The following is a 24,175-nucleotide window of genomic DNA, read 5'->3' as shown; positions in this document are numbered from 1 at the left end:
ATCCACCTTCCTCTCAGTCCTCCCTGCACCTGGACCTCTTGTTGTTTGTTTGTTCTGAGGTAAGGTCTCTTGCAGCCCAGGCTGGCCTCAAACTTACAATTTACCAAAGATGACCTTGAACTTCTGGTTTGTTTTGTTTGTTTTGTTTTGTTTTGTTTGAGACAGGGTTTCTCTGTGTAGCCTTGACTGTCCTAGACTCACTTTGTAGACCAGGCTGGCCTCAAACTTACAGCGATCTGCCTGCCTCTGCTGGGATTAAAGGCATGTGCCACCACCGCCCGGCCCTGAACTTCTGATTCTCCTGCCTTGACCAGCAGTACTGGGCTTGCAGCCATGGGCCACCATGCCCAGGTCCATGTGCTACTGTGTTACCTGCCCAGCCTCTGCATCTGGACCTCCTTGAATCATGAGAAGAAATGGGGAGGCATGAACTTCCAGGGCCACATTGAGGCAGAGAACTGGGACTAGGGCTTGCTTGGTTCATCCTTTGGAGCAGTAGGTGGTGCCCAGGACACTGGCTAGGACCCAAGTCTCTTGACCCTGCAGCTCTGGCTGGGAAGAAAAGAATAGTACTGGGCATTTGTCTTGGTCCTCAGTGTCTCCATCTGTCAAGTGGAACAGTAATTCCCCACCCCTGCCCCACCCCTCCCCCTCCCCTGCCCCACCCCTGCCTTAGTGGGAGTGATGGGAAAATGAGCTTAAAGAAGTGAGGATCTGGGCATATGGCCTAGGCTTCTGTTACTGCTTGGGGATGCCAGCTGCTGCCTCCGACATGCCGATGCATGTGCAGGACCTCAGCCATTCCTCCAAGCCAGCTGGGTATCAATCTACTTAGCCCCGCCCTGCCCCGCCCCCCCCCCACAGATGTAGCAAACAGAGGCTCAAAAAATGGGGAGCTGTGAGTGATGTAGCCAGGGCTTGGGATTTCAACCCAAGTTCAAGCCAGAATGGTCTAGCCCCAAAATGGCCCATAGCAGGAGCCTCTGCCAAGCCCACACAGAGCTACTGAAGGCCTACTGTGTGTAAGACACTGCTGAAAGTCCCGGAGGCACAGTAGGGAACACGAGAGATGAGGTCTCCACTCCAGACCTCAGTCTGAGACAGGGGTGGGGCCTTAGGAAGATGACGTCACACAGGAGGGTCCCACCTGTCAGGCCCTGGGCGAAGAAGAGAAAGAGCCTGGTGATTTGTGGACGTGGAAGACCAGCGAGGGCCAGCATGACCAAAGCAAGGAGAGAATACAAGAACATAGCCCACAGGTCAACTCCCTGCACAGATGGGCCCTTTTCTGGGAGAATCAAACCAACGGAGCTCCTGCCCCTAGCAATTCTGGCATCCAGCTCCTAGGCATGGACATACAGAGCACATAAAGAGGGCCATCTATGTACATACATGCACGTGCCAACACACCTCGCAGCCCAGCCAGGAAGAAAGGCTGGGAGGGGAAGAAGAGGTCAGACAGATATAGAGCCCCACACTTGCCGTAAGCGCCCAGCGTCATGCAGCTGTGCCCTCCTTGGCTCCTCACATCACTGAGGGGCACCACTCACTTAGGCTAAAGGCTCAGGCAGCCCCCTCACCAAACAGCTCTCCTACTTTCCTTCTCAGGCATTAGAGGAAACCTGAGTCCACTCACCTCCCCCCTACATTGGTCTGACCTGCTCTTGCGCCCCACCCCCACCCCACCACCACCACCACCTGATGGTGGAGAGCCCAGGACAAGCACAGAGTGGCCATCCTAGGGATGTGGAGGCAGGGACCCAGAGTGTTAGCAGAGTGATGTCACCAGCCCAGGGCACCTGCTGATGGATGTCTAAAGCACACTTCCAGATACACACACACACACACACACACACACACACACACACACACACACGCATGTATACATTTTGAGTTCTCTTTCATGGGTATCAGGTTACCCTCTGGGGCTGATCCAGGACAAAACAGGAAATCCCAGAACCAAGCCCGCCAGATGAGGCAAGGGGCTGGGAATCTGAAACCCCTCTCTGCTCTCCACAGCCTCCCACCCAACCCTGCCTCCTGCAAGCTGGGGCTAGCTGCCAGGAATGTCCCGGAGGAGCGGTTCACCTCCCCCTCCTCAGGCGCTGACAAGGCTCAGCCATGGAGTCACAGCTTCAAATTCCTGCCCTTTACAATTCCCCAGACCCCAGGCGTAGCTCCCTATCTCCATTGCAAGTCCACCTTTATGGATATGTGGGTTTCCCAGACCTAGTGGCTAGGAAATCACCAAAGCTAAACGTGCAGTTGGCCTGATGTCCAGCAGGGGGCGTGCATGCTTTATTTGCCAGAAGATGGCTTGCAGGAAGCCAGAAATGGGTTCAGGAGACAACTGAAGCAGCCTTTCCTTTAGCAGCTTCCTGGTCTAGGCACAGCTCCCCCACCATGCAAACACCAGGCATTTGTACCTTTGCATACACTGTGGCCCTGCCAGGCTGCAGACAGAGTGAACCATCTTACTTCTGCTGAGGCCTCCTCTACTCAGTCTGCATGCAGACCCCCTATGTCTTTTCATTGCCAGCCTGCCCCTCAACAGGGAGAGATGCCCGGGTGGAGAGTGACTGATGGGTAGAAGAAACCCAGCTACAAACCACCCACACGGTTCAGAAACAAATAATTCAATGCAGAAATGCCCGGAGAAGACTCCCACCCCCCACCCCCCAGGCAAGCACACTTAAAAGTGAATTATAGCCCTAGGCCCTCTTTTTTTTTTTTTTTTTTTTTTTTTTACATTGTTTTATTTTGAGACAGGGTCTTACTCAAAAGCTCAGCCAAGCTTTGAACTTAGGCTCATCCCCACTTGGCCACCCTAGTAGTTAGAAAACTAGGTTCTGCCATCAAGCTCAGTGCAATTTAAAAACTACAAAGCACTCACTGAGATCTGATGGTCACCTTGTGATCCGACTTGATCTTTTCAGTCTGTTGGGCTTGGTGACATTACCCCCATTTTACAGAAGGGAAAACTAGGGTTTAAACGGGGTCCAAGGTCGCAGCAGAACTTCAAATCCAGTCCCTCTGTTAACTAGCCCTGAGTCCAGCCCTCTGCTAATCCTCAGCCAAACTCTCTGGGTGACCCCAAGAAGAGGAAAATGTGGCAAAGTCCGGATGGTTGCCTGGAAGTACCGCTCCCAGCTTCTCACAGGTTCTAACCTAATTCTCCACCTAACCCAATCCCTGCCTCACTGTGACCCAACAAAAGCAAATGTACTGCCTACGTTGGCGACAGTGTGTGATCCTCATAAAGACTCGCTGGAAAGCCCTCTGGCTGTCCCATTTACAGGTGAGGGGAAGAAGGTCCCAAGAAGTTAAACCATTGCCAAAGGCCACTCAGCCATCAGGTACCAGCAGCACTATTCAAACCCAGGACTGTGCACCCCCAAAGGCCAAGCTCTCAGCCATGTCTACACCACCTGCCTATAATGCATTGGTTCTCAACCTGTGGGTCGCAACTCCTTCAGAGCTGAACCTCCCTTTCACAGGGATCATATATCAGATATTTGCATTATGATTCATAACGGTAGCAAAACTGCAGTTATGATGTAGCAGTGAAATAATTTTATAGTTTGGGGCTGCCATAACATGAAGGAACTGTTTTAAAGGGCCACAGCATTAGGAAGGCTGAGGAGCACCACTCTAATATGCTCTGAAGAGGGTCTCCTGGCTGAAGCTCAGCTAGGTTCACCCCAAAAAGCTGATGACCTGGAAGGCTCCTGACACAGAGTCAAGGCCAGAACCCCAAGCACCAGAAGGCAGCTTCGCTAGATAAAATGAGCCCCTCCCCCCTCCGAAATAACCTATCCCCAGATTTTCATCTTCATATAAGCTGTGACTAACACAGACCCTGTCTTTGCCAGCCATCACCTTTCTCTGAGCCTAGAAGAGTCCTTTGGTAATCTAAGCCTCAGTTTTAACATCTGTAAAGTGGGATGATAGTGCTGGGGTCGCAGATCCACTAAGGGTTTCTCTCCCATCAAGCTCCCAAGGCTGTGATTTAACCAAGGGAGAGCTCTCATTGCTAGTCCCCTCACTGAGCAGACCTGCAGACACTGCTAGGCTGAGCCGGGCCAAGCCTGTCTGCACTCCTGTTCATCCTGTAAATGGGATCCGAGATTGTTTGGAAAATGAGAGATCAGGCAGGTAAAGCCCGGAGCAGCGGCCAGCACAGAGCAGAGCCCCATGAAGGCAGCTGTTTGGATATCATTACAGGTCCTCAAGGCCTGATGGAGAAAAGAGACTATTATTTAAATAACTGCCACCGAGGGAGAGTGCCGCTGGTTCCAGGGAAGTACTGTCAGCCCTCTGCAGGAATCAGGGAAGAATTCCAAGAAAAGGTGCCAAGGGAAGGCTAAGGAGGACTGGGCCCTGAGATGAGAGGTGGATGGTGCTCCTGGAGGGTGCTCCTGGAGGGTCCTCCTGGAAGGTGCTCCTGGGGGGTGCTCCTGGAAAGTGCTCCTGGGGGTGCTCCTGGAGGATGCTCCTGGAGGGTGCTCCTGGAAGGTGCTCCTGGGGGGTGCTCCTGGAGGATGCTCATGGAGGGTGCTCCTGGAGGATGCTCCTGGAGGGTACTCCTGGAGGATGCTCCTGGAGGTTGTTCCTGGAAGGTGCTCCTGGAGGATGCTCATGGAGGGTGCTCCTGGAAGGTGCTCATGGAGGGTGCTCATGGAGGGTGCTCCTGGAAGATGGCAAGGAGGTTCAGGACCTCAGAGGCCACTGGGCACATTAGACAATGCCCTGGGCCATGTCTGAGTCAGTTTGGGGACACACAGGTGGGAAGAGGCAACAGGTAGACGAGGGACAGAATCCAATCTGCCTGTATGAAAACGTGGTGTGGGCAGGGAGTAGAAAGATAGGCCCAGGGCCAGAGTCTACAAAGACTGCAATGGACAGAAGACGGACTGAAGAGGCTGTGCCTGAGGCGGGAGCCAGGATGAAGGAGAGAGCAGTGAGGACAGCTTTCAACTCCCAGCACTCTTGCCTGGGAAGAGGGGGTGATGCAGGGCAGAGATGGAGGTGACCGTGACCACAGTCAGCTAGGACCAGAGTGAGGCTGGGCTGGGGAGGGGCACAGCCCACACACTGAGTCACTTGGCTTATTGGATTTCCGGGAAGTTGTGCCCCTCCCCCATGCCCCGGCAGCCAAGGCCACCCTTCAAAGCTGAACTGTCACTCAGTCTGGGAGCTCAGGTATTGTATAAGAACTGGAAGGACACAGCAGAGACAGACGCGTGTCCCTGAGAAATCTCAGAGCCAGCTCTTGAAGGGCTGGGCCTCAGGGCTGACAGACCACGATGGAGAGGCCTGGGACTTTGGGACAGTTGATAGAACTGGCCAACGAGCTGTGTGACCTGGAGCCTCCTCCTCAACCTCTCTGAGCCTCAGATGGCAATCTAACTCCTCCTGAGACAGAGTGATTTTGTGGTTTGTTAAATAAAGCATAGCTAGTGCTCGGCCTGATGCAGGCTCTCTGGGAGGTGGGCGTGACTGTTGGTGTTGAAAATGGACTTAAGCGCTGATGCAGAGTCTGACCTGGACCCTCAGCCTTCAAAGGTACCCACTCCCCGAACCAAGAGAGCTATCAAGATGGCTCAGAGGGTAAAGGCACTTGCTGCCAAGCCTGACTCACCTGAGCTTGATTCCTGAGCTCTGAGCCTAAATGGGGAAAGAAGAGAACCAAGCCCTGCCAGTCATCTGCCAACCTCTACATGACCTCTACAGGTATGCCAGGTACTTGTTCCTCCCCCCCCCCTCTTTTCCTTCCTCCCTCCTTCTCAACATGGTGCCACGTGGAAGCCAATGTCTGCCTGGATTGGTGCAGCCTGTGATAGGCATTTCACCCATTTACCCTGAGGCTCCCTTGGATGAACTGAGGCCTAAGATCACACAGATAGTGACAGGGCAGACTCAAGCCACTTCCCAGACAGAACCCAGGATCTTCCCACAAGCCTCTCCCAAGTGCCAATAGTCCCAGCTAGCATTTTATGGGGCACACATTGTACCTGTACCTGCCATAATCTGGGGCCAACTCAGCTAGCAATGATCCTAATGGGGTGGATCCCAGTTCCCAGAGGGCACAACTGAGGAAGAAAGAGTGTAAGAACCCTCCCTAGGGCCCAGGCTGACCGCAGATCCAGTGTCTTAGCAGAAGTGGAGGATGAGATCCAGTTACAGGCAAATATCAAGTGGACAGTGAGGACAGGGTGGTGGCTTTCCCAGTGGCTCCTGCCATGGATCTGCCCCCACAGAGGTAGGCCACCCCTCAGGTCCCCCAGGGCTCCCCCAGGAATGCTGACCCTGACCCACATCCATCCTCTCTCTCCAATGAGCCCTCCCCGAGCCACAGACTCATCTCCCTCCTCCCTGGAAGAGCTGCTCCCTGGAGCTGGGCATGGAGCCAGGCCCTGCCTGGCCTGAAGACGCAGCCCAGCCTGGGGAGGAGGCTCTGGCGAGCAGCCCGTTACCACGTGCCCTTCAGTAATGAGATTAATGAAAATAATAGTTCTGAGCGGAGCTGGCCGCCAGCAGTCACCTACGGGAACACTTCATAGGTTTCACTCATATTGCCTTCCCCAGCCTTAGGAGGAAGTACTACTGTGCCTCCACTTGACAGGCAGGGAAACTGAGGCAGGGACAGTTCTAGAGTCTTCCATGAGAAAAGAGAGCAGAAACACTTTATGGAACACCTGTTCCATTTTGAACCTCAGGGCACTCACTGGGAATCGCGCAAGTCAAATCCCTCTTGTCTGCCACAGGGTGGGTAGGGGCAGGAGATTGTCCCCCTTCCTGGGGGAAGGGGAGCTGGGTTTGAATCTGCAGCTCAGGTGGTTACCAATGCCCATCCTTGTCTCAACACATGGCTCCCTAGAAGTCTGTGTCAAGGCCAGAGCACAGGGGGATACCAGGAGAGGCTCCTTGAAAGCAGCAGTATTAGGGCATATGTGAACTGGGTCTTGAAGGATGAACAGGAGTTCAAAGAGATGAAGGAAGAGGTCACCAGCATGTGCAGAACTCAGGACCCCAAAGGACAAGTCCTGATTGTCTCTCTTAATTACAGGTGACTTTTTCCAAGTTTATCTCTGTGCCTCAATTTCTTTGTCTGTAAAATGGGAACAGTAGTTCTGAGCTTGCGAGGACTGAGTGAGAGGGTAACACTGCATGGCCACCTGACTCTGGGAGAGGCAGAGGACTTGCCAGCTGCTTAGTGAATGGGTCCTGGGTTCAGACGCCAGCACCAAATAAACAGCATTGTTTAATACGCATCTATCATCCTAGCGCTTAGGAGTGGAGGCGGGAAGATCTGAAGCCCAAGGTTGTCCTTGGCTACATCGTGAGTTGAGGAAAACAGGGTAACTATACTGTAGCCCCAGCACTGAATAGGTAGAAAGAAGCTCAGGAGTTCAAAGTCATCCTTGGTCATAAGTGTGAAGCCAGCTTGGGCTACATAGAACCATCTTATAAATAAGTAGATAGATAGATACATAGATACAGAGGTAGATACATAGATAGGAGAGAGAGAGAAGAGAGAGAGAGAGAGAGAGAGAGAGAGAGAGAGAGAGAGAGAGAGGAGAGAGAGAGGAGAGAGAGAGAGAGAGAGAGAGAGAGAGAGAGAGAGAGAGAGAGAGAGAGAGAGAGAGAGAGAGAGAGAAGGGCTGGAGAGATGGCTCAGTGGTTAAGAGCTCTTCCAGAGGACCCAGGTTTAATTCCCAGCACCCGTATGGTGGCATACACATGTCCAGTTCCAAGGGATCTAGCACCCTCTTTCTGCCTTCTCAGGCAATGCATGCATGTGATGTACAGGCGTTTATGCAGGCAAAACACCCACGTATGGTTTTAATAATTTAATAATTTTAGAGAATTTCCTAAAAAGAAATAGTAAGGAAGAAGGAAAGAGAGCGTTCCATTTGGTCAGCTGGCCACCTCGCAGTGCGTCTCTGCCAGCAGCATGTCCCCAAAGGCAGAGGTAGCCCTTTCTTTTTTCTATTTTAATTTTCATTATATCTTTCTTTATTTATTCTGTGTGCATGTGTATACATGGTAGGTGGAGCTACACATGTGCTGTGGCTCAAGTGCCACCATCAGACGCCTATGACTCTGGCTCGATTAGAGCAATCCCACTGTCCCCTCTGGCCAGCTCCTGTGACATCCTTGCTCTACAAGGTGCCAGGCCAGGTCCCTATAGGACACCAGCTCTGGAACAGGACAGAGGCTTTGGAATGCCGGCCGTCGTGGACTCTGCGCAGTGGAGGAAGATGCCTAGAACCGCATCTCCTTCCCATGGAAGATGCCACCACTCTACCTCTGCTTTATAAGCCGATTGCTGGGGGCAGGGGCGGGGGGCAGGGAGTCTAAGTTTTTTTTTTTTTTTTTTTTTTCTGTTGCCTGCCATACTTATCACATAGTGTTTCTCTCTCTGAGCACCCAGGGATCCCCAAATCCCAAATGGACATGAAAGCCCTATTTCTGATTCCAAATGCCAAGATACCATCATGGCCAGGCCAGCCTCGCTGTGGACCAGGCCTCTGTGGCCTGATGGGATACCAGAAGCACCTCGGAGGTTCCCTTGGCAGTTCCACCTAGTCGACCTGTTAGCATGTTCTCCAGGGGGCTGGAATGAAGGTGACAGCCTCAAGGGCCAGGAGGGGGGAGGGGGAGGGAGAGGAGGAAGGGGGGAAGGAGGAAGGGCTTCTGATAGATTCAAATGTGTCCCGCGTTTCGAGGGAGAGATGGCTTTTACCTATAAGAAGCAGGCTGGGCCTGAATGTGCAGTGAAGGCTGCAAGACACAGAAAAGAAGCGATTGGAAGCTAATGAGTATTGATTACAAAGGGAAAGCGGGTTAATTGAGTGAGCCAGTAACTTGGTTGCCAAGGTAACATCTTACTTGAAATCTAATCATCACCCCAGCGGGTATACCCAGAATCAGCACAGGGACTGAGGATATGAAGGAATGGCTCCTATCTGAGGACCAGGAATCTGAAACATGAAACTATGGCCAAGGGCTGGAGACAGGAGGCCAGTCAGGAAGCCCTGCCACTGAGCCTGAGGCCTGGCACCTTCTCTGTTGATCTGTTTACACTAAAAGCCAGAGAGAAATCTGCGGTGCTCTAGGCAGGCCATCGGCTCTCTGCTGGCTAGAAACAGTGGGTGTGAGAGGAAAAATCCTTTTTCCTGTGAAGTGGAAGAAGACCCAGCTTATTTGCAGAGACACAGATGACATCTGAGCTCAGGAAAGAAGTGATAGTTTGGGGCTGGAGAGATGGCTCAGAGGTTAAGAGCACTGACTGCTCTTCCAGAGGTCCTGAGTTCAATTCCCAGCACCCACATGGTGGCTCACAAGCATCTATAATGTGATCTAATGCCCTCTTCTGTCATGGAGGCAGAGCACTGTATACTAAATAAATAAATCTTTAAAAAAAAAAAAGTGATAGTTTATGCTTAGGCATTATGTTTCTCTGCATTCACCCCAGATTAGGTTGAATGCAGAAAACAGTAAGAAAGATGGACTCAGTGTCTGATAGAGCACTAGCCTGGCGAGTGTGAGATCCTGTGTTCAAGTCTCAGCAGAAGCAAGAGTGTGGGAGGAGGAGGAAGAGGAGAACAGGAGGAGGAAGAGGAGGAGGAGGAGAAACCTACTACCTTTGTCAGCAAGTCTCTCAGTTCCTTGAGGTAACTTCACTGTTTATCTTTTTTTTTTTTTCCAATTTAGTTTATGTGTATGGGTGTTTTGCTTCTCTCTCTCTCTCTCTCTCTCTCTCTCTCTCTCTCTCTCTCTCTCTCACTCTCTCTCGCTCTCTCCACCTCTCTCTCTCTCTCCCCCGTGTGTGTGTGTGTGTGTGTGTGTGTGTGTGTGTGTGTGTGCAGTACCCTCTAAGGCCAGAAGAGGGCATAGGCTTTCTCAAGACTGGAGTTAAGAGGCAGCTGTGTGAACTACCATGTGTGTGCTGGGTACTGCAGGAGAGCAGCCATTTCTCTTAACCACTTTTTTTTGTCTTTGTTTGCCCTTGTTTTTCTAATTTTTATTTCCCTGGAGAAAGGAAGGGAAGGGAAGGGAAGGGAAGGGAAGGGAAGGGAAGGGAAGGGAAGAGAAATCCCTGAAGTGTGCTTGGGCCTTCTCCACACACCTGGAGTCAACCTTCCTGACACTCCAGTGTCAGGGTTCACTTGCTTGCTACCAAAGCACCCACCTTAAAAGACATCTATTTGCAACTGTCAGGGGAGCAGACTGCCTTGGTGCCTATTTAAGACACAAGAGATTGTTTTTCTGAATGAGTACCAGCTGGTTTCAGCCCCTGCAGGACAGAGAAGAGGTGGGTATAGCTGTGTGACTTGACATGGACGAGGTGAGATTTAATGGTGGCCATCAATATCGCACTAGGATGACGCCATCTCTGTCCCGGAGGAGAGACTGGAGGGCAGCCCACAGCAGCCCGGTGTGGAGCATTTACCACAGTGGCAGATATGACTCTTCTAGTGTTCTTACTGCTGCCCAATGAAGTTGAGGAAAATTCCTGATAGATGGGCTGGCAAGAGGGCTGGGCCAGCAAAGCACTTGCCGTAGGGCCTGCCAATCTGAGTTGGATCCCCAGCACCCACATAAAGATGGAGGAAGAGTACCAACTCACAAAGTTGTCCTATGACTTCCACATGAGTGACATGGCAGAAGCACACACACACACTCACACACTCACACACGCACACATGCACTCACATACAGGTGCATACACGTGTGCATGCACACACGCACCATATGCACAATAAAAATAAACAAAAACATCTTAAGTTTTTTAATTCCAGGTCATTATAGAGGCAAACGTGTCCCGCTTTGTTTTGTTTCCTAATAAGAGTGGCTCGTGGTGCCCCCTTCTGCAGCCTCCTACTGCACTGCTTTAAAGGCCACTTGGAAAGCCACTGTATGGATAAAGCATAAGAAAAACTCCATTCTACAAATGGCTCCATCTTGCATTTGTTCACCCACTTTTACACAGTTAGATAGTGGTCCTTCTTTTATTTCTTGGGAAGTTTTTTTTTTCCCTCCCTATTATCAACTGACACTTCAAAAGCATCCTTGCAATTAAATCATCAGCATGGCCATGATTGTCTCCTTTGAATAAATCCTATGAAGTTACGTTTCCAGGTCAATTTGCATGCAAATTGTTAAGCGTTCCTCCGATATTTCCAAATTGCAGAAAGTTAAAAAGCCCAACTTACACCTAGAAACCACGTTTTAAATACTTTTATTGCAAGTTTATTAAGCATGTGTGTACATCAGTGCATGTGTATGTATTCAAGTGTATTGTGCTTGTGTATGTATGCGTGTGTGTGCATAAGTGTGTGTATAGATATGTGTATGAGTGCATGTTTGTACATGAGTGCATGTGTATGTATTCAAGTGTATGGTGCATCAGTGCATGGATACATAAGTGTGTGTGTGTGCATGTGTGTGCGTGAGTATGTGTATGTTGCATATGTGTGCATGTGTATGTATTCAAGTGTATGTGTGCATGAGGGTGTGTAAATGCATTGATGTGTGTGCATGTGTGTGTGTGTGTGTGTATGCATGTGTACCACAGGTTAGTATGTGGAGGTCAAAAGAGACAACTTCTGGGAGTCTGTTTCCTTCTCCCACCAAGTGGGTTCTAGGGATTTAGCTCAGGTCACGGCAGGCAGCTTCACCTACTGAGCCATTCACCAACCCTCCTTTCTCTAAAAAGATCATTATTTAAGTATACATAAAGAAAACTGAGAAGGCAATATGAGCAGAGGTGTAAAATTAAAGTCACACACAGCTAAGATACAATCAATCTCTCTCTCCCTCCCTCTCTTTCTCCTTCTTCACTTCCACAAATTCCACCCTTGCTTAACACACACACCACAGAGAGAGAGGGTGGGGGAGATTGTCCTTTCTCCTTTCTGGTTTGTCTCACTACTTCTAATGTCCAATGTCTCTATTGTGTCCCCACATATATAGTCTTAAAAAAATAAACATGTATGGTTGTATTGCCTGCACGTATATCTACATACCACATGTGTGCCTGGTGTCCTCAGAGACCAGAAGAGGGCATCAGATCCCCTGGCACTGGAGTTACAGATGCTATGAGCTGTCATGTGCATGCTGGGAGCATCCAGTCTCTCCGGTCCCCACACCTGTAGTCTTATGCCTTATTCTTTCCCCATCTCCTCACCCCTCACCATCTCTGTCCCTGTCTTGGGATCGCCCTCCTGAGAGGTTTCATAGCCATGAAGATGTGATTATCACTCACACTTGGGCAGAGCTGTGAAGCTGGCAGAGCATTGTCCCAGGTCATCACTCATTCTTCTGGGTGAGACCCTAGTCTGGCTGGCAGCCGCTGGGCATCCCTTGGCTAAAGCTCACAGCTCCTAGCTGTCCCAGCCAGATTCTGCAACCTGACATGTGCTCTCGGATGCACACATATGCATCAGCGTGTGCTATCATACCTCGGGGTATGTGTGCTAATAGGTCAGGCTGACACCAAAACATGGAAATCCGGGAAGCTGGTGGCATCCTCGGCATGTGAATGGGAAAGGAGCTGCTGGGAGGCACGCGGATCCTCCCTCCTCTGCTCCAGCTACCATGAGTACCTTCGGGTCTCCAAGGGTCACTCCTGCTGCCTCAGCCTGACTACCTTCCCCCATCCCCCTCCCTAACCAAGCATCAGCCTATCTCCACTTTCGCTCTCTCCTTCTCCTCCACCTCCTTCAGGTCTCCAGGGTGCTTCTTCCACCCAACTCATTCCTTGCTGGCTTCTTGCAGCAACCTGCTCTCCCCACCAGCCCAGCATCACACAGAATGCTCAGACCCACGGTGAGCAACCCCAGCCTGAGCATTTAGACTAAAAGCATGTCTGAGACCCACCACACCTGTGGAAACCTCCATCTGTTCCTTGGTGCTGGGTACATAGCGTACACCAGCAAAGGTCTGGCCTCTTGGCCTCCTGGCCTCCTCCTGGCCTCCTAGCCTCCCTCGTGGCCTCCTGGCCTCCCTTCTGGCCTCCTGGCCTCCTGGCCTCCCTCCTGGCCTCCTGGCCTCCCTCCTGGCCTCCTAGCCTCCTCCTGGCCTCCTGACCTGTTCTCTCCTACCTGGATCCATTCAGAACCTTCTAATGGCTGCTACTCTCAGAACCAAGCATACCATGCACCTGGATCTCCAACACTGGTGAGATCAAGCCTCCCCAAGTCCCCAACTCTCTCCCCCATCACTCTGACCTCCAACTCCTCGGTCCCTCCCTACCCTGGGAACACACCAAGCTCCATCTTTGTCAAGGCCCATCCATGCTGGTTCCGCCTAGATCTCTACCTCTGTGCCTGGCTCTTCTCCCTCTTCAGATCTCACCTTTGAGTGTCATCACCATCCTCTTTATAAGCCTGGTCCTCAATCAGTGATGGTGCAGTGTCGACTCTGATGTTGCCAGGAGAGGTTTGGAGTTTCCCCACAACAAAATGATAAATATGTGAGGTGACAGATATGCTAATTATTAATCATGCAACATGTACATACAGCAAAACCTCACACTGTAACCCACGAACCTGCACAATTAATACGCATCAGCCAAAAATGGAATAAAGCTAAAATGCCCCCTTCCGTCGCCCTCTGTCTATGCACTGCAGCAGCTCTGTCCCCCTGAGGGGCAGCTCCAGAAGAGCAGAGGCCATGAGGTCATGGTGTAGTTGGTGCCCAATCAAAGCTAACAGACCACGAAATGAAGTGTTTACGAGTGACTCTTACCTTTCAGACAGGCCGTGTTCTCCTCCTCCTCCCCTGGTGGCTGTGTGACAGGACCTCCAGCTTCCTCACCCCAGTGCATTCAGCGACAAATGGGATAAAAACTGTCCCAGGTTCAAGATGGCTCACGAGCTAAAGGCAGCTGCAGGCAAGCCCAACACCCTGAGTCTGATTCCCAAGGTCCCACAGGACGGAAGGAGAGCCACCTCCTGCAAGCTGTCCTCTGACCTGTGTGCGTGGGTTTGGCGTGTGAGGCTTAGTGATAGAGTGCATGCCGAGCAGGCATGAGAATTCTCACAGCAGTATTATGAGCCTGAGATGTGGTAAGAGCAGCTTTTAGCAAAAGAACGCAAGGACACTAGTAAGTCCCCACTAACTTCTTAGCTCATGTTCACTGGATAGGCGGCAGCCCTACAGGAAATGCTTCAGATAACATGGGACCTAGCATGGTGGCACACACCTGTAATCCTACTACTCAAAAATCCAGGGCAGGAGGATCTCAGGCTTGAAGCCAGCCTGGGCTTCATGGTAAGAGCCCATCTTAGAGAAGGAGAGGGGGTGAGGGAGACTGTGGCTAACGAAGAGCGAGTGACATGTTCAAGATCCCATACCTCACTACTAAAACAGTCCCTTAGCTGCCCTGGAAACAACATGAGCACAGGGGGCGTCAGGTAGATGCTGAACTGGCAGGAGCAGAACTCAGAGAGAAGCAGGGCAGGTGAGGAGAAGCACACCCAGACGTGGGGACATCATGGCAGCTCACCAACCGGTAGCCACAGGCAGACGTGCCCCTAGTTTATCTCCACAGGAGAATTTGGGCCTCTGTGCCTGGGTTTGATGTGGTCCTGGGGCCAGCCACTGGTACCCTTCGTGCCAGGATTGCCACCTTAGGACTCTCCGCCCCTGCCAAGGTAAGCGTGTGGGTGCAAGCTTACCCCCCAGAATGACCACCCACACATCTCCCCAGATGCCAAGGCCGCAATGGCAAAGCACCAGCAGGTGGGCTTGGGTCCAGGCCCATCCTGGAAAAGGCCAGCTGAGGGTTTCCATGGAGCCTGTCACCATGGTAACCAAACCTCAGCCGGCAGAACTCCAACAGAGCCAGGAAAGACAAGCTCCTTTCTTGTCCATATCTCAGGAGCCTGGGGGGGGGGGGGGAAGCTGGGGGGGGGCGGAGTATGGACAGTAAAGCACTCTGAACCAGGCTGGATGGGGGCAGGGAGAAATGGAGGTCATCTTCCTGCTCAGTGGGCCAGTCATAAAGCACCAGAATGTGGCACCCCATTTCATGCCTGTATGCCTTTCTCTTCTCTTCTCTGGCCTGACCCGCCCCCCAGCCCCGCCCTCCCCAACACCTCCCCCCCACCTCCCCCCCAACTTCCCCCACCATCATTCATGCTTTGTATCCTGACCCTACAGCTCGACAAGCAGAATCAGTCCTTTTCGCCCCTGAGCACCCATGTCTGTCTTGTCACACCCTCTCAGTATGTCTATTAACCACAGAACCTAGGAAGAACAGCACACAAAATGTACAGACGCCAAGAGCAGAGACCTGAGTTCCATCTCAGCTCCACCTTGCACATGGGGTGACCCCCCCCAAGCCACTTTCTCTCTTGAAGCCTCTACTCTCTGGCCCTACCCTTTTCAGCCATGTGGTCTTGAGCAAGTATGCAGGCCTCTCTGAAGCTGAGGTCCTTCTTCTGAAAAAAAAAAAAAAAAAAAAAAAAACATGATGTCAGCGAGACGGCTGGGATACAGTGTAGATGAATTAGACAGCCAGGCTGTGGGTGTGGCTCAGCTGATAGAGTGCATGCCTGGCATGCATAAAGCCCTGAGTTCAATTCCTGGTGCCTCATAAACTGAGCATGCTGGCACATACCTGTAGTCTCAGTACTAGGGAGGTAGACACAGGAGGATCAGAAATCTTAAGTCATCCTTGGGTTTGAAGTCAGCCTGGGCTACATGGGATTCTGCCTCAAAAAAAAAAAAAAAAAAAAAATCAGGCATGGTTCTGCCTTGTAGTATACACTGCTTCTCTCTCCTGGGGTCTGGCTTTTCACATCCTGGCACTAGCCTCAGTTCTGCCAGGATTCCCAGCCTGGCATAATCTATGCCTTTCAAACACAGCCTTTGAGAGGAGAGAGGTTTCTGCTCCAAGCAAGGACTGGAGCTCAGCACAGCATTGACATTTCCAGCTGGACATGGAAGAGCAGGCATTGTTCAGGAGAATAGACACCCCTGGGGCTTCCTGGCAACGAGGCCAGCCCCCCATCCTCTCTCTCTCTCTCTCTCTCTCTCTCTCTCTCTCTCTCTCTCTCTCTCTCTCTCTTCTCTCTCTCGCTCTCTCTCTTCTCCTCTCTGTCTCTCTCTCGTGTGTGTGGTGGGTCTCTATCCTCTCGTCTCTCTCCATGTTAGTATGTGAGTGTGTGACATTCTAACATACTTATGCCCATGTTCTTACAAATTCTGTCACAAATACCTAACAGACATGACAGAGGAGGCGGAAAGGACATCTGTCCTTGTGGTTCATGACCCAGGGGACCACCCACACCTCATTCTGTGTGTCCCCTGGAGCGTCTCCCTACCTGAGGCTCTCTTAGGTCCACAGAAGACAGAGCCCCGGAGTTTGAAACAGACACACTGTCCTTCCCCATCCCAAGCGCAGAGGAACCTGACCTCAGGCAGCAGGCAGCCCTAGCCAGTTCATGGGGCTCCAGTCATCACCTAGAAAATAGAGGAGGCAACGTAACTGATTTCATCCTGCCCTGGGTCTGAGCACAAGAAGCCTCCCGAAGCAGATGGGTAGAGCAGGGTTTGGAGCTCAGCAGGCAAGAATTGGTTCCTGCTGCTGTCACACTGGGACCGAGAGCCATGCTGGACCCTAAAGACTCTAGATCCTGCTTCTCACGCTGAATCTTTTGAGGGGACTGCTAAAATGGACTCTAGGCATCTCCGAGTGCAGCCGCTGGGTGGGGGCTGGACGTGCTCAGACTAATTGACTTAGATAACGACTTTGAGGGCACTGACCCAGATGAATACCCTCAGCCTGTGCCTCAGCTTTGGCTTGGATTGACCTTGACTTTAAGATCTAGGTTGTATCCCAAGAGATTCAACTTAGGGGAGAAAAGGGTTTCTTTTCTTTGCTTTTTTTTTTTTTTTTTTTTAGACAGTGTTTCTCTGTGTAGCCTTGGGTGCCCTGGAATTGATTTGTAGACTAGGCTGGCCTCCAACTCACAGCTATCTTCCTGCCTCTGCCTGCCTCGAGTGCTGGGATCAAAGGTGCGAGCCACTGCGCCCAACTGGAAAGGGTTTCTATAGCTTACACTTCCAGGTCACAATCCTTCGCTGAGGGAAGTCAGGGCAGGAACTCAAGCGGGACCCATGGAGGATGCTGCTTATTGACTTACTGTCTGGTTAATATTGCTCAGGCCCACCTGCCAAGGGATGATGCCTCCCATGGTGGGCGGGGCCTCCCATATCAGTCATCAATCAAGACAATTCCTAATAGATGTGGCCACAGGCCAATCTAATCTAGGTAATCCTTCAACTGAGACAACTCCAGGCCGTGTCAAGCTGACCACTGAAGCTAACTAGAACAGGACATGTCTAGGGGTGTGGGTCAGTTAGTAGGGTACATATTCCCTAATATGTATGAAGCCCTAGGCTTGATTCCCCAGTCCTGGATACACCAGGTATGCTGGTGTGCACCTGAAATCTCAGCACACACTAGACACAGGAGGACCAGAAGTCCAAGGTCATCCCCCAGCTTAGCTACGGAAGCCAGTTCAAGGCGAGCCTATGCTACACAAGACCCTGTCACACACATGCACACACGTGCACGCGCACAAGTGCTCGTGTGACATAGAGCGCATGAGGTCAAAGGACAATTTGTGGGACCCCATTCTCTCCCTTACCATGTGGGTTCTGGGGATTGACATCAGGCCTGGCAGAAAGTGCCTTTACCTGACCCTAACCCTCCTGTGCACCCACCATATGCAGGAAAAATATAATAATAAAAAGTATTAAAATAGAATAGCAATATCTTAGTAGGCAGTGGGGCAGAAAACAAAAGAGCCTTCAATGTGCTTTCTCTCTCTCTCTCTCTCTCTCTCTCTCTCTCTCTCTCTCTCTCTCTCTCTCTTCCTCCTCCTGGTCCTCCTTCTCCTCCTCTGAAAGGCTCTTCTGACAAAGCACAGACAGCATGCCTGGAATAACGAGTAACCCCGTCAAAGGCACATGCAACCCCAGGCCAGGTCTCCTTGGGACACTCTCCCTGGCACAGCTGTCCTTAGCATCCCTGTCCTTAAGCAGCCCCACCCCTTCAGCCGATGACCTCAGCCCACACCTCTCCCCATGGCAGCCCCAGCTGACCACCTCCTCGCTGCCCCCAACTCTTCAGACTCTAGGGGTCCAACTCTGCACTGCCCACTTCTTCTTGGGAATCTGCTCCATCTGTATCACCGTACACACTCAGCCGCTCAAGCCAGCATGGTAGGTGTCACCCTGAGCCCTTCTCCCACAGTTGTCCCTACAGTTGCAAGTAAGCCAGCAGCGTCCCACACCCTTCCCCAACATGAGCACATGCCTCATCATCCCCCCCCCATCAGAAACACCCCCTCCGGTGCACACTTTCCTTCAACACGTGTCTGTACCCTCCTCCCTACAGTCACACAGGGCCTCAAGCTGGACATAGGGACTGAGCAAAACAGTGGCCATGACTGCACGAAGCCAGTGCTGGGCTATGCCCTGTCCCTGCTCAGACATCCTGCCCTGGCTCCCCCGTGACTGTTGGGGTCAAATGCAAGCTCCAGGTAGGTACCACATTACTGGACTCCGCCCCCCCCTCCCCCCACTGATCCTTCCTGGTGGGTCCCTTGCCATTCTGCCCCTGAGGTCTCTCCCAGCTTCCCAGATAAGCCTGTGACTCCAGCACACTCCCCATGAATATAGCCAAACACAAGTATGACACAGAGGGGCATGTGTTCATGGATGGACCACATGGTGAGAGCCAACGTCCAGCTACCTCGATATACACTTTTGTCTAACTACCCTTGCTGTACTTGCTGTAATTGCTGAAGCCAGTGCCTATCTCAGTGCCTGACCCTTCCCCAGAGCACAGAATGGCCTGCGTTGCCCTGACCCTGGGTCAAAAATCAACAAACACCTGGTGAGCTGGCGTAGCCCAGGGCTCAACTTGGTCTCCAGACCCTAGCTTCCCAAGGCCCAGGACTACGTCCCTGAGATTGGCCGAGCCAGCCTGCAGTCTGAGGTGGTGAGTCACCTCCTGGCTGCAAATCGAGGAACCTTCAGTGCGCCCTTGTTTGGAGAAGACCGCTATCCAGCAGCGCGGACACAAGGAGACAGTCACCAGATGTCACCACGGCCCTGACACACCGGGAGGGACACAGAAAGAGCCAGGTAAGTGGAAATCGAGAAGAGGAAGATGCAGTCAGACCCAGAGCAAAAGAGTGGGCGAAGGGAGAGCTGGTGAGCTTACAAGGCCAGAGCGCGCAGGGAGCCGGGCTCGGAGCCGGAGCTCTTCCCCTGCTCCCCAACCTGCCCCACCCGCTCCCGGGACCCTAATGCTCAACCAATGGGCTGCCAGACCTAGGCATTACCTCACCGGAACGTGCTGCCATTGGCTGGCCCTTGCACCGGTGCGCGCTGTTGCTATGACAGCCTGGGCTGGCGTTGCGCGCGGAGATACCAGGAGGAGGCTCCCCATTTCTCCCCAGGGATCCCCATTCAGCCCCAGGGACCTCTGCTGGGGCCTCAAGAGGAAAGCCGAACTCCAGCAACTCCAACAGGAAGCAGAACTCCTCTAACGACACCTATCACCTCCCTGCCCCAACTACTCCCGCCATTCGGTGCCTGGCGCACCTGCCTCGGGGGTGGGGGGTGGGGGGGCCGGCACCTTGCCACTACACAAGTACCTGCAGACATAGCCACACAGGCCGGCAGTGCTGGGCTCTGCACAGGCAGATAAGTCCCTCCAAGTCTGTGCCTTGGAAAACCTGCTCCAGCTAAGCGTCCATGGGTACCACTGAGTCACGAAGGCTTCTGAGAAACGGGAAGGCAGAGCCGAAGTTTTCTGGGCGATAGAGGGAAAGGAAAGGATTCCATCGTGTTCTAAGACCAGAGGCAGGAGGCACATGGGGCTCTGTGGAGGGAAATTAGGTGCTGGGATGGGGGGAGACTGGAAAGGAAGAGTTGGGGTAAATCTGCGAGAAATGCAAGAGCAAGATCCCAAAGGGTTTGAAAGCAGCCTCGAGGAGCTCTACACCGCATCCAAGGTAGAGAGAGGGGCCGTGATCTGCGGGAGCCTGTGATAGAAGGACATATACTTTGGTTGCCTTGAAGGGTGAGCAGGAGTCCAGAGACCGGTTTCTGCAGGGACAGAGAGGGGTAGAAAAATGCTGAGACACACCCCGCCCCCAGCCAGTGTGGAGATGCAGGCATAAAAGATGGGGACAGCCCTGGTCAGGTGATTGAGTCACACACACCCGCAGGGCTTCCTGACAACCTAACAGGGCCATCATGGCCTCCACGGCGCCCATGCTATCTGTGTATGCAATGATGGCTTCAACAGTTGTACTAAACTGAAAAAAAAAAAATCCTCCTTCCTTCCCTCCTACTCTCTTCTCCCCCTCCTCTGCCCTCCACTCTTTCCCTCCTCTCCACAACCACCCCAGCTCTAGCGCTTGGCACAGAACTTCATCCTAAGTACCAGCCCACAAACCTTAAGCTCCCACCAAACTCTTCCCCCTAACCCCCCCATCCGTCCCCTTCACGCACCCTCCTCTCTCACAGCTGCAGCAATGTAGCCACCATCTAAATCTAAGGATGGTCTCCCTCACTCATCCTCCCTCCCTTCCCCTTCCCTCTGCCCTCCTCTCTGTCTGTCTCTGTTTGTCTTTCTCTCTTACACACACACAGACATACTACACACACACACACACACACACACACACACACACACACAGACATACACACACACACCATGCCTCAGCCCCTCCAACAAGGAGGATAGTGTTTATCCATTGTAGCCAATCTCTGGAACTTATGGGGCCCCTCTTCTACGTGCCATGTGACACACTCCCTAGTCAGCCATCATGATGACAGACCCTCAATAAACACGCAGTCAGGTGAGGAGACCTCTTAGCACCTCAGTGTGCACACCCCTGCCACGGGGCATCTGATTAGCATCTATTTTTATCACTCCCTGATCATGTGGGGTTATGAGACAGAATCCTGGATTTGTCTCCCGGTGCCACATTAAGTCACCAATATCTCAACTAAACCCTTGACTTGGTAGTGTGTATAGACACTCCCAAGGTACCATCTAGAAGAATCCAGCAGCTTCTTTGATGTCAAGAGTGTTAGTCTGAAACTCCTGGTGGTCAGACCTGAAAATTGTCCTTGAAACTCTCAGAACCATTGTCCTCGTTGTCCCAACAGCCAGGGAAAGGTTCCAGAACGTCCACAGTCAAGGCCATGAAAGGCCTTCCTCACTATCCCAGCACTGTTTCTTGGGTTTTGTTTGTTTGTTTATTGCTTGTTGTTTTTGTTGTTTGCTTGGTGTTTTTTTTTTTTTTTTTTTCGAGACAGGGTTTCTCTGTGTAGCCTTGGCTGTCCTGCACTTGCTTTGTAGATCAGGCTGGCCTCGAACTCACAGCGATCCACCTGCCTCTGATTCCAGAATGCTGGGATTAAAGGCATGTGCCACCATGCCTGGCTCCCAGCTCGGTTTCTAATGAAGGCCTGCACTTCCTAGAAAGATCAGGGCTAGAAGGCTAGATCCTCTTACAAGGGGCTCTGGGTGGGTTCTGTCAATGGGGAGAATCCATGAAAGGTTAGATGTCAAAAGGAGGTAAAAAGCCATATTCTCATTTAAGAAGTAGCACCAGATGAGATTCCAGCTCCTCGTCCCCGACTCAGGGACAGTGTCCAGCAGTTCTGATGGCTAGAACAGACTCAGGAGCTCCAAGTGACCCAGACCTCCTTCCCTTTCCACTATCAGTTGAAAGCAAGCTCCTGAGTTGAACCACTCTATGAAGTACCTAGGGTAGTCTTAATTTTCCTCAACAAAAAACCAAAAGTGACATGTCAAGGACTTCCTTGTGCCTGCTCTGGGCAGGTGTCACTCTGTGCAGGTCCCCTATGAACTGGGAACATGAGGCCCAATATGAGGGGCACTGCCCAGGTCCAGGGAGGTCCAGGGAGACAGAGGCCAGGTACTATAGGGCCTTCTAACCATAGACTCAGGTTTAGGTCTTGCTTTTTTGAGACAGAATCTCACTGTTCAGATGCAGGCAAAACTTAAATGCATGCACACACACACACACACACACACACACACTCGTTTTAAAGGGATTCGCAAAATAATTTGCATTCTGGCACTGTGGGTGGTGAGTGTGTGGGTGTTTATCGTGCTAAATTGTGCAATTATGTTTGTGTACTTTCTTCGGTCTTTATTAGCATATATTAATTGTGTGTAATAATGTATTTCATTGTGAAGTGTGTTTTGTGCTATGTATAATGTATTTTGAACATATTCATTTCCCCCCATTACTCCTTCTTGTCCTCACCCCTCTCCCCTTGATCCCTCTCCTCTTGCCAACTAACCCCCCTCTCTGCTTTCATGTCTTATTTTTAGGGAACCAATGAATTTAATTAGGGTTACTCACAGGAGCATTGGGGAGGGGCTATTTATAGAAGCTGGGCAACTTGTATTCTCATGAACTTTCTGCACAAATTTTCTGTTTCATGATCTAAAAATTGGTCTGATGAATCGGGGAACAACTGGAGAAATCGTGGTGGCAGCCTTTGATTTCAAAGCAGATAAGCAGAGGGGGAGATGGGGAGGAAGACAGGATCAGGCTGAGACACAGTTGATGGAGTAAGACCGTCATGCCTGATGGCCAGGTGAGGTTATCAGGAGTAAGCCATGGAGCATAGGATCTCAGAAAGAGAGAGAGAGACTGAGATCAGACTCCACAGCAGCTGAAGAAGAGGTGGACAAAAATATCAGCAACTGACATGCGTGTCTAAAAGCTCAAATCCAAACATCCAAGTCACTCCTACTGACTTAGAGAAAGACAGACCAACTTGTACAGACGACAGGCTGGAGCCCATGGTTTTAGTGCAAACAATCGCACAGTTCAATTGTTATTGTAAGAACAGAGTGAAGCCAGTCATGTGGGTCCCCAGTAATTTCACAGACCGGCCACTCGCAGGAAATAGCCTACAGAGGCATGTGGAGTTGAGTGAGTCCCAGCCCAAAAGAAGAATGGAGATGGATCAGTAGTGTGGCCATCGGAAAGTTGCCACTCTGGAGCCAAAAAGACAGATACCTGGAGGTTCTCCCACACTGGCCTCTGTTGTCATTTCTCTGCCTCACGTTCTATGACCCAATCTTCTGTGTCATGGAGCCTGGGGTTGTGTGGGCTTTTGTTGTTGTTTTTGTGTTTTCCCCCAAATAAGGCCATGGTTGGCCTCAAACTCAGTCTGTGCATGAGGATGACCTTGAAATTCTCTCTTTTTTTATTTAATTTGCATGCCCCTAGAGGCATTGCAGGTGTGGTTGCTGTGTCACATGTGTGTTAGTAGGGAGGCAGAGAGGAGAGAGGCTACGTCTGTGCTCAGCATTTAGTCCTGTGAATGTCTGACTGACTAGTAGCCTAACATTCCCTGACACAAGCAAGCCTGAGACAACCACCAGTCCAGTGCCAGGGGCCCCAGACAGAGAACTAAGCTGAAATGACCACCAGTCTGCCACAGCACAGACTGAGATGACCACTACCCAGCACCATAATTGCACGAACAGGACATAGCACTCCTGAGACCACGCCTGAGATGACCCCAGACACTCAGAGACCCCAGGTGCCACTAAGAGGAACAAGTAATGGCTCACGCCTTTAATCCCAGCACTTGGGAGGCAGAGGCAGGCGGATCACTGTGAGTTCGAGGCCGGATGGTCTACAAAGCGAGTCCAGGACAGCCAAGGCTAACACAGAGAGACCCTGTCTTGGGGGGAAAAAAAAGAGAAACAAGCAAGTGGTGAAGAAATGAAAAAGAAAAACAGAAGGATGTGAGCACAATGGAGCGAGACAGAGCTCAAATCTCAAAGGTAGTGAGGAACAGCCTGATGTGAGTAGCTAGTGATGCTACCTGGGACCATGGTGGGGTCCTCACCTGTGCTGCCGCCAGGGGCCATGGACGGGGGTTTGTTTCCACTAAAGGCTAGGCAGACATCCTGGTCTGGGCATGTTGATGTCTGAGGGCTGTGCAGAACTGGCCCCACCCCCTCACCTGGGTATGGTTGGAGATGATGGTGGCTGGCCCTGGTGTCATAAAAGGAAGAGAACTGACCCCACCCCTATCCAGCTGCAGTATTCATTGGAGCAGGCCCCGGAAATTG

The 24,175-nt window shown here is 51.6% G+C and overlaps 1 non-coding gene across 1 annotated transcript; it reads left to right on the top strand.

The window, feature by feature from the left end:
* The first annotated feature begins 23,310 nt into the window (after window positions 1-23,310).
* LOC127212098 (small nucleolar RNA SNORA17) lies at window positions 23,311-23,443 on the top strand. Its single transcript, XR_007833483.1, has one exon. It is a non-coding gene; the product is annotated as a small nucleolar RNA SNORA17 (small nucleolar RNA).
* Window positions 23,444-24,175: the final 732 nt, after the last annotated feature.

This window comes from Acomys russatus, chromosome 29 (assembly GCF_903995435.1).
Source record: "Acomys russatus chromosome 29, mAcoRus1.1, whole genome shotgun sequence".
In the NCBI taxonomy this organism is placed as follows: domain Eukaryota; kingdom Metazoa; phylum Chordata; class Mammalia; order Rodentia; family Muridae; genus Acomys; species Acomys russatus.
The sequence above is the reverse complement of the archived record's forward strand: the minus strand, read 5'-3'. Positions and strand labels throughout refer to the sequence as shown.